The sequence below is a fragment of the Calonectris borealis genome, unplaced genomic scaffold, assembly GCF_964195595.1.
Source record: "Calonectris borealis unplaced genomic scaffold, bCalBor7.hap1.2 HAP1_SCAFFOLD_242, whole genome shotgun sequence".
Lineage (NCBI taxonomy): Eukaryota > Metazoa > Chordata > Aves > Procellariiformes > Procellariidae > Calonectris > Calonectris borealis.
This window is the reverse complement of record NW_027441626.1, coordinates 1-13,169: the sequence shown is the minus strand read 5'-3', so window position 1 is coordinate 13,169 and position 13,169 is coordinate 1. Positions and strand designations below refer to the sequence as shown.

General features: G+C 53.3%; 1 long non-coding RNA gene across 2 annotated transcripts; it reads left to right on the top strand.

The window, feature by feature from the left end:
• Positions 1-466: 466 nt before the first annotated feature.
• Positions 467-4,091, top strand: LOC142077405 (uncharacterized). 2 transcript variants are annotated; one of them, XR_012671790.1, is made up of 3 exons: positions 467-592; positions 2,293-2,351; positions 3,247-4,091. It is a non-coding gene; the product is annotated as an uncharacterized LOC142077405 (long non-coding RNA). The 2 variants fall into 2 exon arrangements; XR_012671789.1 differs by having other exon boundaries at positions 3,201-4,091.
• The last annotated feature ends 9,078 nt before the right edge of the window (positions 4,092-13,169 follow it).

Genomic DNA, 13,169 nt, shown 5'->3' with positions numbered 1-13,169 from the left:
GTCTGGGGGGAGGCTGCAGACCCCCGGGGGGGCCGAGGAGCGGGGCTGGGGGGGGGCTATGCATCCCGGGGGGGCCGAGGAGCGGGGCTGTGCGGGCTGTGCGTCCCGGGGGAGCCGGGGAGTGGGGCTGGGGGGGGGCTGTGCGTCCCGGGGGAGCCGGGGATTGGGCTTGGGGGGCTGTGTGTCCTAGGGGGGCTGGGGAGTGGGGCTGGGGAGTGGGGCTGTGGGTCCTGGCGGGACTTGAGAGTGGGGCTTGGGGCTCCCAGGGGGCTAGAAAATGGTGTGGTCGGGTGCTGTGAGCACCGGGGGTGCTGGGGCTGGGAGGTGCTTGCAAACACCGGGGAGGGGCTGCGAGCATGGGGGGCACAAGGGTTGCACCAGGGTCCGTGCACGATCACCTCCATTGTACGGGTGTCGATGTACAGGCAGCCGCGTTGGACGCGGCGCCGTGCGCGTGCGGACTCCCGGGACGGGGACTACAACTCCCGGCGTGCCCCGCGCGGGCGGTCCGGCGGAGCCGCGCGCTGATTGGCTGCGGAGAGTATTTCAACGGGGCGCGCGGCGGGGTCTGCACCGAGGCGGCGGCGGCAGCGTGAGTGTGGAGCCGAGGAGTGGGGCTGTGGCGGGGGGGGCGGTCCTGCAGGCTTCGGGGAGGGGGGGTGGGGGGGCTCCAGGCGGGGGAGGGGCTGTGAGCATCTAGGGAGCGGGGCTGGGGGGGGGGGGGGGGCGTGTCTGTGTGCCCTAGGGGGGCCGCGCAGTGGGGCCGGCGGGGTGGGGGGGGAGGCGCTGTGTGCAAACAGACCCTCCCTGCGAGTCCCCGCTGTCGCCCCGTGGGGCCGGGGACCCCCCAGCCCTCCCTGCAGGCAGACGGGCAGCCTGTAGGCAATGGAGGCCGCCCGCCCCAGCGAGCCTGGGGGCTTCACGGGCCGAGTCGAGGGAGGAGCTGCTGGAGAGAGGGCTTAGAAACGGCCTTCTGCCCCCGAAACTCCTGGAGCGTTTGAAGGGGAGGGACAGGTCCACCCCAGGGCCCCAAGGGGAAGACCTCGGAGCAGGGACTTGGGGTTGTTCCAGGAGCAAAAGCTGGTCCCAGCCAGCTCTGCTCTGCTCCCCCGGCACCGGGATCAGACCTTTCAGCCCCGTTTCTGCCAGAAGCATCACACAAGCGCTTGTCCTCCCCGGGGGCATCTTTGGGACTTGAGAACAGGCGCAGCAGCTGGGTTTTTGGGCTTAGAAGTGGGCGCTAAGTGAGCTGGTTTGGGGGCCCAAAGCAGAAGCCGGTTTGGCCGTTTGTGCGGGGGGGGGGTGGGGTGGGAGGGCATTGGGGCTGCAGGGGAAAGCAGGGGCTGGGCAGGTGTGTGGACCGCCCCCCCCCGGAGGTGGGGGTCTGGTCCTGCTGGACCCCGAAGTGCGGGAGGCCGGCATGCACCAGGCCAAACTCAACGTCTGCGGTGGTCTCCGGGGGGAAGAGGTGGTCTCTGCTTTTCAGACCCCGCACGCCCTCTTCGAGTCCAGCTCTTCCTTGTCGACTGCTTAGAATAGTTATTAACTAACTAATCGTACAAACTAATTAATATTTATACAATGTACACCTATGATATTTAATCCTAATAGTCAAGTTTTGACAGCGATTGATTTACGACCTTGTCAAAAGCCCAGGCTGTTGCAAATAGCTGGAGCTTGTAAGGAGAAGGAGCTGAAATCAACAGGAGCTTCAGTGCAGAGCGGGAGCTTCAGTTAGCCAGAACCGTAGGAAGCAGGAGCTGGAACGAGACGGGGTGTCCGCTGTCTGGGGCATGTCTTAGCCGGAGGCAAAATTACCTGCAGCTGTAACGAGCAGGAGCTGCGATTCGCTGCAGTGTCTATTTGCCGGAGCATCCGTCGGCCGGACTGCACTCCCAGCACGGCTGAAGAGCAGCCAGGCGCAGGCAGGGCTGTCCCCAGCAAGGCGCTCCGAGCGGCAGGGTGGCGAGTTGTCCTTCTGCCAGCGGGGAGCCCGGCCTCTTCCCTCGGGGAATAAATCCAGGCCGCGTGCCTCTCTCTGCGTGGAGGGTCTCTCCCGGTCCCCTTCCCGAGGGCTGAAGTGAGGTGGGGGTTCCCCGGCTCTCCCGGGGGGCAGGCGGCAGCACGAGGCGGCGGCGGTGTCTCCCCGGTACCCGGCAAAGGGGAGAGAAACCGGCCGGCGGGAGCTCCCGGGGTGCACAGCCCGGCCCCGCACGGCAGAATCCTTCCCTGTGTTTTCACCGTTGGCTGGGTGTGACAAACAGGTTTGTTTTGTGCCTCCTCTTTTCCCAGCGTCACCTTCTGCGTCACGTGAAGAAAATCCTGCGTGGTTGATGCCGCTTGCTGCTCAGGTAATGGCACGTGTGGGGCCGGGGGAGCGGGGAGAAACATTGGCGAGTTCAAGGACGCTGCAGCTACTCCATGTCAAACCCAGGGAAAAGGCAAATTTGCTGCCGGTGCAGAAAAGCTGATGAACAGTTGCCGTTAACAGAGCGTGCCTCGTTCCTGAATCGGTCCTTGGGTAGTTACGAATGTTTTCCTTTCAGGTAAAAGGATGGACTTTCATCTACGATAAATTAAGAGCTGCCTGTTACCTTCTTTAGGGTCGACTGTTTCTCTTCTGTTTGTTCATACTGATTTTATGGGCAGGTTGGAAATAGCCTTTTATTTTTCTATGCATAACTCAATTTTTAGTAACATGTGGTGTCAGGATAGTTAATTTTTGAGCACCTAGGTACCGCTAGAAATGTAATGAATGAAACACGATGGAAACTGATGTTTAAACTTGATTTTTACTTGATTTTTTTTTCATTAGAGTGTTGATGGCATGTTGTCCTGTGGCTCAATCCACATTCTGTTCAGTGGAGTCTTCAATCTAGGACTTTTAAGGGAAAAAGTTTGTCCTTCCAAAAAAGGGCTAGGCATTCATAGGCTCGAGGTATAGACTTGGAGAGTCGCTTAAGTACGTGATCAGAATTAAAGCCAAATGTCGCTTAATGTTGCTGCTGTTGGTCTTCACTTTCATTAATTTCCCTGCTGCTCCGTCACGGTTGCGAGCTCTGAATCATAAATTTTTTTTCACTCCCTAACGCACTTTTCGCCCCAAGGAGAGGCTACGTTGAAAAGTTACTTAGTTTCCTCACAAATGCATCGGTCAATAAAATGAGTTATGATTCTTAAAACCACAAAAATGACACCAGTCTTACAGATCTGGACTATTTCTGAACACGTGCTCATCGCGTGCAGGTGTCGTCGGGATACAGATCATCTGCACTTCATGCTCTGACAAGACAATCTGCTGAGACAGGGACGAGCTCCAAAAGAAAAAAAAGGTACAACGTCAAGGTTTTGTTTTGTTGTTGATTTTTGTGGGTTTTTTTTGTGTTTGTCTTGTCTTTTTTTTTTTTTTTTTTAAGAGTGCGATGTTGACTGGTGGCAGCCTGCAGAGCTCTCTTGCTGCCTGACCTCTCCTTTCCTTCTCTGTCACTCCTCTTTCATGGCTGTAATTTTCACTCGGGTAGTTTTAGAAGAGCAATTTAGTTCCTCGCCTGTGTAAATGTGCTGGTAATACCTGGAAGGTAAATGCTTGAACCAGTAGCGAATAACTTGGCTACAAGTAGAATTTCTGAAGGAAGAACAACCACCACAACAACAGGAAGCAAGTAGCGAGTTACCCCAAATTTGTGTGTGTCAAACACATCAAAGTCTTACTGCCAAACATTGTTTGGCAATGTGTTCCAAATGGCTAGTTTTAAAACAACTGCAGTTTTAAAAGATCTTGACCGTTTGGAGAAACGGCCTGGAAAAAAGGATTCCTCTTTTGCAGCGAGTTCACGAGGACAGATGGGTTGCTGTACTCTTTAACAAAAACACTCAACTTGGGACGTATAGGGTGAGGAAATCGCGGCTATACTTAGGCTTGAGAAAATGCATGTAGGTATCTGCGTCTGTCACCTGCGTGTCTCTAGGAAAGCGAGTTCTAGCGAAACTAAAGCTGCCAATGAGCCAAAAAAAAAGGCACGGTTGTCTAAAACATGCAAAAGCTCTAGTGGGCTGTATCAACAGCTGTACCAAAGATGATGCAAAATACTTTCTCCTCCACTCAGTTGTAGTCTTCACAGAAAAGGAAGCTTTGTGCTAAATGGTTTTTTTTTTTTTGGGGGGGGGGGCGGGGGTTTGTTTGGTGTCCCCCCCCCACCCCCCCACCCCCCCCCCCAGCAGAATGTCAACGGCCACCATTTCGCCGCGGTCGCCCTTTCTTCTGCTGTGAAAGTACGAGACAGACGGAAAGGATCCGTAGTGGTCTGCAAGTACAAGGTACGCCTGTGATATGGACTTTACAGTTAACATTAAGAAAGCGGCAACTCTCCTTCTATATAATTTTTTAACGTGAAATATTTTAACACAAATACTAAAAATAAAGGAGGTCTGTTCTGGAGCGTGGTACGCCTATGCAAAGCTTGCTTCCCTCCGTCTATTTTCTCTTCCTGACAGCACAGTCTTCGGTTTCTGTGGGCTTACTATTAAAGGGTACTGTGAAAATAATGTTGGCCTAGAAGAGGAAAGGAACCGTTTGTAAGAGTTTGGATGTTCGGGAGAAACAGACGTGGTTTTCACGATAAAAGCTTTATGCTTTTTCAGTCAGTAAGTGTTTAAAATACCTTACAGTAGTACTCGAAAACCTTACTGAGATACTAGCATCGGTGCTAAAAGCAGTCAAGGTCAAAGAAGAGACGTGGACAAAACGGGACAAATCGGCGTCGCTTCGGTGCGTTTTCCAGGCTTTCCCAAGGAGCGTTGGCAGCCTCGTAACTAGCGACAGAGAGTCCTGATGTGTTTTACTGCTTCTATGATGTCCTTTTTCCTTGACCTACAGTGTGTAATTTTGACTTCAGTTGGAAAGAGATTTTCCAGAATGGAAATCTTTCTCATTCAAAGGAGTTGCCTTTTATGAACTTCCCATCAGAATGGATCTTCAGAGGTGATGTACTTGGCAGTAGAAGTCATCCGCAACGAGACTTTTCACTCTCTCTGGAAAAAAAAAAGTAGGAAGTCGATTTCCTTGCAAAGACCCAAGCGCAGCACGCCTTCCAGTAGTCGATGTATCGCTGGTCTTTGGTTCTCCGGTGTAACAGTCGAGATGCCGTAAAAACGCGTTCCTCCGCATGCTTGGGTACAGCCAACAGCAGTAGCAAATCTGCCAATCCTTTTTGGTAGCCTTATGTATTGCAGCACCGGGGATTTGATATTCCCCACCGCCTGCCCCCCCCCTCCCCCCCGCCCCCAAAAATGTAAAACCATGTGGGAGATCTCGTATCTCACTGATTTTTCTATCGTAAATGAAATTTAAAAAAGAAAGTTAAAATTGTATAATTTCCAAACTGACTTGCATTGTTTAAACTGCAACTGCCAAACAGCTGTAGCGTATAATTTATTAGGTGTACTTAAGCAGTTGGGTAGTTGCTCTAAACGTTTAAAAAGAGAGGCAACTGAACGTTACGGGTTTTTTTCCCGATCTTTTGACAGAGTGCTCTGAAGTACTTTATTTCTGTCTCGCTTTCAATGGCGCGTTTCCCCGGCAGTTCGGTAGCATCGGTCTCGGCGCAGCTGGCCAGGCGTCCCTCCTAGTCATGTCACACACGCAAAACCCCTGGTCAAACGATAGCTGTGTATTTTGGAGGTAGATAATTTAACGGTATGAATTCACAGCTCTGCGATTTCAATTAACGCAAAAGGAAAATCAAATATTTTTATAGTATAAGTCGTCTTCTTGTACGTATGTAAACGTACACGCACCTTTTTAGCATAAAATGAATTGCTGAGATTTGTTCTTTCTTTTTCATTTTACTCTTCCAAGTTTTACACTTCACTTTCAGCTTTATTGACCAAGCAAGCAAGATGCGCAGCAGCAGCAGCAGCAGCAGCAGCGCAAGGGCTGGAGCTGTGGTGGTGGATCCGTGAGCGTAGATGCTGATTACGGCGCGCCCTTGTCCTGCAGCCTCACGGGGTTATCTCCCGGCAGCGGTGCGGTAAGGAAGGGACGAGACGTTTTCCAGCACCAGCGAGAGCGTTTACTTCTCTGCTAAGAACGTGTTCAAAATCGCGTCAATTAGTCTTCACGCTGATTTTAAGCGTTCGAATCGCTCGAGCTTTTAAAGGCCGCGTTGTATTTCGAGCTGACCCGTTTGCCTGGCACCCTCCTTTAGCTCGACTGCTACCCTCTCCCTTATCCTGACCGAATTCCTCTGCTGCCTTCGGTGCTGTTTTTTTAATATGCTGAAATGCCAGTTGGGATTTTTGTTTTTCAGATGCCTCGCTGTAAGTGTCCCGTGGTGCTCAAGAGAGACCCCCGGCCCAGGTTTGCCTGCCGGTCGTTAGGCGTGCTGAGGGTAAGGGGCCAGCTGCCAGCCTGCGGGACAGGGGCTGGGGGGGGCTGCAACCGTTTGGGGGGCCGCCCCTCCTTTATCTATCTAGCAGAGCCCCCCTTTTTGGCGGGGGTGCGTGCGTACATCCGTAAATGGCATTATTAAAGTAACGAGCTGCCGGTTGGGGCCGTTCCCCTCATTTTGTGCCTTTTTTGGGGCTGAATAAAAAGGGGGGGTTGGGGGGCCTGGGGGGGTGATGATGTCATTTGGGGCACCCCAACATCACCGGGGGGGTGATGATGCCGTGGAGGAGCAGGTGAGTGGGGAATGGAGGGGTTATGGGGGGGTGTCGTGTCCCCCCCCCCCCCCCCCCCGAAAGGGGGTCACAGCCCAAAAATGCCTGAAAATTAATGGGGGGGGGTGGGGGCGTTTAAAAAAAAAATTTAAAACTGTAAATATGTGTGTGAGGCGTTGAAATAGAGAAAAATCTCTGATTTTTATGTATATTGAAAAATAATATTCATTTATATACAGAAAAGAATTTCAAAATAAGAACCTATATCTACTATGTTGTATAAAGGATTTTAGCGTATAAAAAAATTCTAAGTAGACGTATATAGGGTTTTAAAATACAAAAATAACTCGCGTACATATAAATTAAAAAACAAAGGACTTTAAAATGCAAAAAGGATGATATATTTTGTATATGAAGGAATTTAAAATAGAAAAAAGTCTGAACGGATAGAGCTATCTACACTTACTACCTGTTACATAGTAAGTCTAAATAGATATTATATGTGATATAAGAAGTTATATATAAATGTAAATAGATATCTAAGTCTAAATAGATACAAGTGTAAACGGATATCTAAGTCTATAAAGACACAGGTGTAAATATATGTAAGTGTAAATAGAGAAGTCTATAAAGATATTTAAGTGTCAAAATACATAAGTCTAAACAGATATATAGTCTGAATAGGTATTGCATGTAGTAAGTGGGAAACGGGGGGGGGGGGGAGGGGGAAGTGAGACATAAATGTGTTCCCTAAATACATGTATATGTATGTGTAAATAGATACGTAAGTGTAAATGTCTATGATAGATAAGGTTTTTAACATGCAAAGAAACCCTGTTTATAGAAAGGATGTAAAGAATTGACACCACCTGCTGCCCCCCCCCCCCCCCCCAATACCTCTCATTGAAGATATAAAAGCGCTTTCAAAAGCTGCCCCTTTCCCCTTCGCCTTTACCGCCTTTTCCCATCCTGATTTGGGGCCAGTTCCCCCAATGGGGACTTTCCCCTGCGGGGCTGTGCACGCCCAGAGCGGGACCTGACACTGTGGCATAAAAATACCCCCAAACCCCTGAATCAGGGTCTGCAAGGGTGGGTCCGGGGGTGGGGGAACAAAAAACAAATCACAATTTTGGGGGAAAAATACCCAACTTGGAGCTCCCGGGAAAGCCAAATCCACCTGGATTTGCTCCCTTGTGCAGCCGGAAAGCTCCCTTGTGCAGCCGGAAAGCAAAAAAAAAAGTCCTCATTTTCATGCACAAAACTAAAAGCAAAAAATCACCAATTTTTATGTTGCGGAAAAGCGCCGAAAAACCTCCAAGTTGAATATTTTGGAAAAGAAAAAAACCCCAATTTTCATACTATGGAAAGGCAAAAAACCTCCCAATTTGGGGTGAGACACCAGCGGTTTGAGGGGCATCGCTGGGGGTTATCCGGTGTGGATTATCCCGTGAGGGTCAGTTACCCGGAGCGGATCATCGGTTGCGGTTTGTCCCAGGTGAGTTATCTGTGTGCATTGTCCCGGGTGGAGCCCCCGGCGTAGGTCATCCCCGAGCATGCCGCTCCCCACGCCTGCCCCCCTCTCCCCCGCGAGGCTTTCCCCTGCACCCCACTCCCGCCCCACTCTCCCTCCTCCTGCGTTTTGGGTTTGTGCTGCAAACGGCCTTGATGACGCAGGGCTCCGTCAGTTCCTGCTGAGCAGCGCCTGCGCAGCGCCGGGGGCTGTTCTGCTCCTCGCCCCGCCCTGCCGGCGAGCAGCCCGGGGGTGCGCGGGGGTTTGGGAGGGGGCACCGCTGGGAGAGCTGAGCCCACCTGACCCAGGGGATGTTCCAGACCGTATGACGTCATGTAGTAAAACTCGGGGGGAGGTTGGCCGGGGGGCCGCTGCTGGGCCTCACTTCGACGTCAGTTTAAAGCCTCAGAAACTGCATTCACGGAAATCGGTGCAGGGGGAGCTGACGGTTGTGGTTGAACTCGGCAGGGAGCTTCACACCGCAGAGCCGCTCTCTCGCTCCCCGCCCCACGAAGTGATTGGCTGCGGAGGGTATTTCAGTGGGGCGGGGGGCGGTCCTGCAGGCCCCGGGGAGCGGTACTGGGGGGCTCCAGGCAGGGGAGGGGCTGTGAGCATCTGGGGAGTGGGGCTGGGGGGGCGTGAGGGCTGTGTGCCCTAGAGGGGCTGGGCAGTGGGGCCGGGGGGAGCTGTGTGCATTAGGGGGCCGGGGAGTGGGCCTGGGGCAGGATGCAGGCCCCTGGGCGGGGTGTTTTTGTGGGTCAGGGGCAGTTTGTGGAGGGTGTTCGTGTGAGGGAGGGACAGTTTGGGGGTGTCCGAGGGGCGAGGGGGCTGTTTAAGAGTCCATGTGTGTGAGGGAAGGGGCAGTTGGGTAGGGGGGGTGGTGTTTGTGAGGGGAAAGGGGCAGTTTGGGGGTGGATGTGGGGGGGGAGAGGGTAGTTAGTGAGGGGGAGGTGAAGTTCACGCGTGACCGGGGCGGGGGAGGGGCGGCTGGGGGAATCCATGTGGGTGCGGGCAGTTGGCGGGGGTTGGCGTGGCGGAGGGGCAGTATTTTGTGGGGGACTGGTGGGGAGGAGGAGCCGCGCTGGCCGCGCGCCTGGCGGAGCTTGGGGGCGTGGTGTGGGGAAAGGGGGCAGGGCTTCAGCGCCACCTGCGTGGAGCGGGAGTACGGGTCCTTGGGGGGGGGGGCGTGACTTTGGGTGTTTGGGGCGGGGTTACGAGGTGGGGGCGTGGCTGGGGGTGCTCGGGGCGGGCCTGCGGGCAGGCGGTGTGGCTTCGGGCGCTGCCTGCATCCCTCGCAGTAGCTTTGGGTGGGCGGGAGTAGGTGTTTTGGGGGGTTTTGGGGAGCTGCTCATCCCCTCCGCAGTAGCTCCCCCGGGCAGCGTGGCAGAGGGCTGGCAGGACTGCCCTGTCCTGGGACCGGGCTGGAAGTGGCAGAAGGTGGTATGGAAATCTGGGACCTCGTGTGGGCGCACTGATATCTATCTACTACAAGAGGTACTGCTCCCCCACCCCCCTCATCCCCCCTGAATGCCTGCGTTCCTCCAGTCCCTCCCCCGCACCCCCCAGTCCCTCCCCCGCCTAAGATTTTTACCCCCTCAACCCTAAACAGGACCCGGAGATCCTCCCCACGAGTTGGCTTGGGGAGGGGGGCTGGCTCTAGCCACACCCCTTTCAGGTCTAGAGCCCGCCTCCTGGGTCTAAGCCCTGCCCCTTGCCAGGTTTGGGGCTCCCCTCTAAGCTTGGACCCCCCGGGGGGTTTCACAGCCCCCCAGGAGCGATTTCAGGGCCTCCCCAGGAGCTTTTCCCCTCGCCATTTTGAGCCACCCTGGGGCCATTTTGGGGTCCCCTCACTTCCAGGGAGACCCCCCTTCCCACCAGTGGCCCCTAAATCTCTGTTACCTGTTTCAAGGCCCCCCCCCGCCCCCCCCCGACTGTTTGGGTCCTGATGGGGGCATTTTGGGGGCCCCTGGGGTATGTTGAGCCCCCCCCAGATTTTGGGGGATTCCCCATGGATTTCTTTCTCCCCGCCTCATTTCCACTTGTCCTTCCCACTGCTTCTGCTTGGATTTTGGCATCCCCTCCTGATCCCCAAGGTTTTGGCGACCCCTCCATCTCCCCTCCTCCTTGATTTTACCCCCTACTGCCCCATTCCTGCTCCTGCCTCCTGCTGCTTTCCCTTGAATTTTGGGGGTCCCGCCATGGGTCAGTGATGCCCTCCAGGTTTTTGGGGGACACCCCTGGGGTTTTGCCGCCCCCTCCTGCCCCTCCAGTTTTGGGGGACCCTGACCACTTCCTCCCCCCTTGATTTCATGCTCCACGCTGCCCCGTTTCCACTCCTCCATCCCACTGCTTCTCTTTGGCTTTCTGGTTTCCCTCAGGGGGCAGCGACCCCCCCTGGGGTTTTGGGGACCCCCCTGGGGTTTTGGTGTTGCTCCAAGTTTCAAGGATTCCCCCCATCTCTTCCCCACGTTGATTTTATTCCTCCCTTCCCGTTTTTGCTCCTCTTCCCCAACCGCTTCCCCTTGGTTTTTGGGGTCCCTGGGGTTTTGGGGACCTCCCAGTTTTGGGGACACACTCTATGTTCTTCTGCCCATTAATTTCACCCCCCACTGCTGCTATTCCCCCTTGACTTTTGGGGTCCCCCGTGAGCCCCCCCCGGGGCTTTGGGGTGTTCCACCCTGCCAGGGCTGTTTTTTGCCCCTGCCCCTTCAACCAGGGCTGGTTTTCTCCCCCATCAAGGCTGATTTTCCACCCTGGTGGGGTTGCTTTTCTCCCCCTGCCATTACGGGGGCTCATTTTTTCCCCCTCACCAGGTTCAGTTTTTGCCCCATGCTACATCCGGGGCTGGTTTCCCCCCTTACTGGGGCTGTTTTTTACCTCCCCCACTGCAACTGCTGCTGTTTCCCTCCTGGCAGGCGCAGCTGAAGCTGGCGGAGGAGACGGTGCAGCGGCAGGCAGCACAGGCGGCCAAGCTGTGGGCGCCGGCAGCTGCCCAGGAGCAGCGGCTGGGGCAGTAGGAGGAACAGCTCCATGGCCTGGAGATGGAGCGGCGACATCTCCATAACCTCGGCCAGGAGCTCAAGGTGAAGCCTGGGGGGGGGTTGGGTGGGGGACGAACCATGTGAATTCCCTCCTTGTACCGCTAAAATAAGTGTCTCTCCTTCCTCAGGGCAACATCTGTGTCTTCTGTCATGTGTGGCCGGTTTGTGCCTTTTTTTGTGCCTTTTGTGCCTTTTTGTGCCTCACTTTGTGCCTTTTTTGGGGCTGAATAAAAAGGGGGGTTGGGGGGCCTGGGAGGGTGATGATGTCATTTGGGGCACCCCAACATCACCGGGCGGGTGATGATGCTGTGGAGGAGCAGGTGAGTGGGGAATGGGGGGGACATGGGGCGGGTCCCCCAGGAAGGGGGTCACGGCCCAAAAATGCCTGAAAATTCACGGGGGGGGGCGTTTAAAAAAAAAATTTTAAAAACTGTAAATATATCTGTGAGGCCTTGAAATAGAGAAAAATCTCTCATTGTTATATATATTGAAAAATAATATTCATTTATGTGTATAGAAGGATTTCAAAATAAGAACCTATATCTGCCGTATTATATTAGAGTATTATATTAGAGTATTATTTTAGAGTATACAAAAATTCGAAAGACGTGTATAGGGTTTTAAAATACAAAAATAACTCGCGTACATATAAATTAAAAAATAAAGGACTTTCAAATGCAAAAAGGATGATATATTTTATGTATGAAGGAATTTAAAATAGAAAAAAGTCTGAATAGATATCGCTATCTACACTTACTACGTGTTACATAGAGAGTCTAAATAGATATTATATGTGATCTAAGAGATTATATATAAGTGTAAATAGATATCTAAGCCTAAATAGATACCTAAGTCTATAAAGATAGAGGTGTAAATATATGTAAGTGTAAATAGAGAAGTCTATAAAGACATTCAGTGTCAAAATATTTAAGTCAACGGATACATAGTCTGAACAGGTATTATATATAATAAGTGGGAAATAGGGGGGTATAAGTGAAACATAAATAGATTCACTAAAAATATATATATATATATATATAGGGGGAAAAATACCCAACTTGGAGCTCCTGGGAAAGCCAAATCCACCTGGATTTGGGCAGCTGGAAAGCAAAAAAAAAAACCCCATTTTCACGCATAAAACCAAAAGCAAAAATCACCAACTTTTGTTGTGAAAAAGCATTGAAAAACCTCCAAAAGGAATGTTTTGGAAAAGGAAAAAAACCCAATTTTTATATTATAGAAAAGCAAAAAACCCCCCAATTTGGGGAAGATTTGGGGTGAAACACCAGCCATTTGAGGGGCATCGCTCGTGGTTATCCAGTGTGGGTTATCCAGTGAGGGTCAGTTATCGGGAACGGATTATCTGTTGCGGATTATCCCAGGTGAGTTATCTGCTGTGGGTGGTCCTGGGTGGACCCCCTGGTGTAGGTCATCCCCACGCATGTCCCCCCACGCATGTCTCTACCCACACACGCCCCTCCCAGTGTCCGCCCCCCCTTTCCCATGCAAGGTTTTTCCCCCGTGCGAGGTTTTCCCCATGACGCGCCCCCCGTATCCCCTGCCCTCCTGCCTCGTGCCCGCACTGCCCTCCTCTCTCCTCTCCCTCCTCCCCACCCCCCCGTGTTCCGCGCTGCCTCCCCGTAACCCCTCTCCCCGGACCCCTGGGGTGCTGCCTACCCCGCCAACCTGCCCGTTGCCCCCCGTTCAAACTGTGGCACCCCCCTCCCGCTCCCCTGCACCCCACTCCCACCCCACTCTCCCTCCTCCTGCGTTTTGGATTTGTGCTGAAAAGGGCGTTGATGACGCAGGGCTGCGTTAGTTCCTGCTGAGCGAGCAGGCTAGGGGTGCGCGAGGGTTTGGGAGGGGGCACCGCTGGGACAGCTGACCCCACCTGACCCAAGGGATATTCCAGACCGTATGATGTCATGTAATAAAACTAGGGGGGAGGTTGGCAGGGG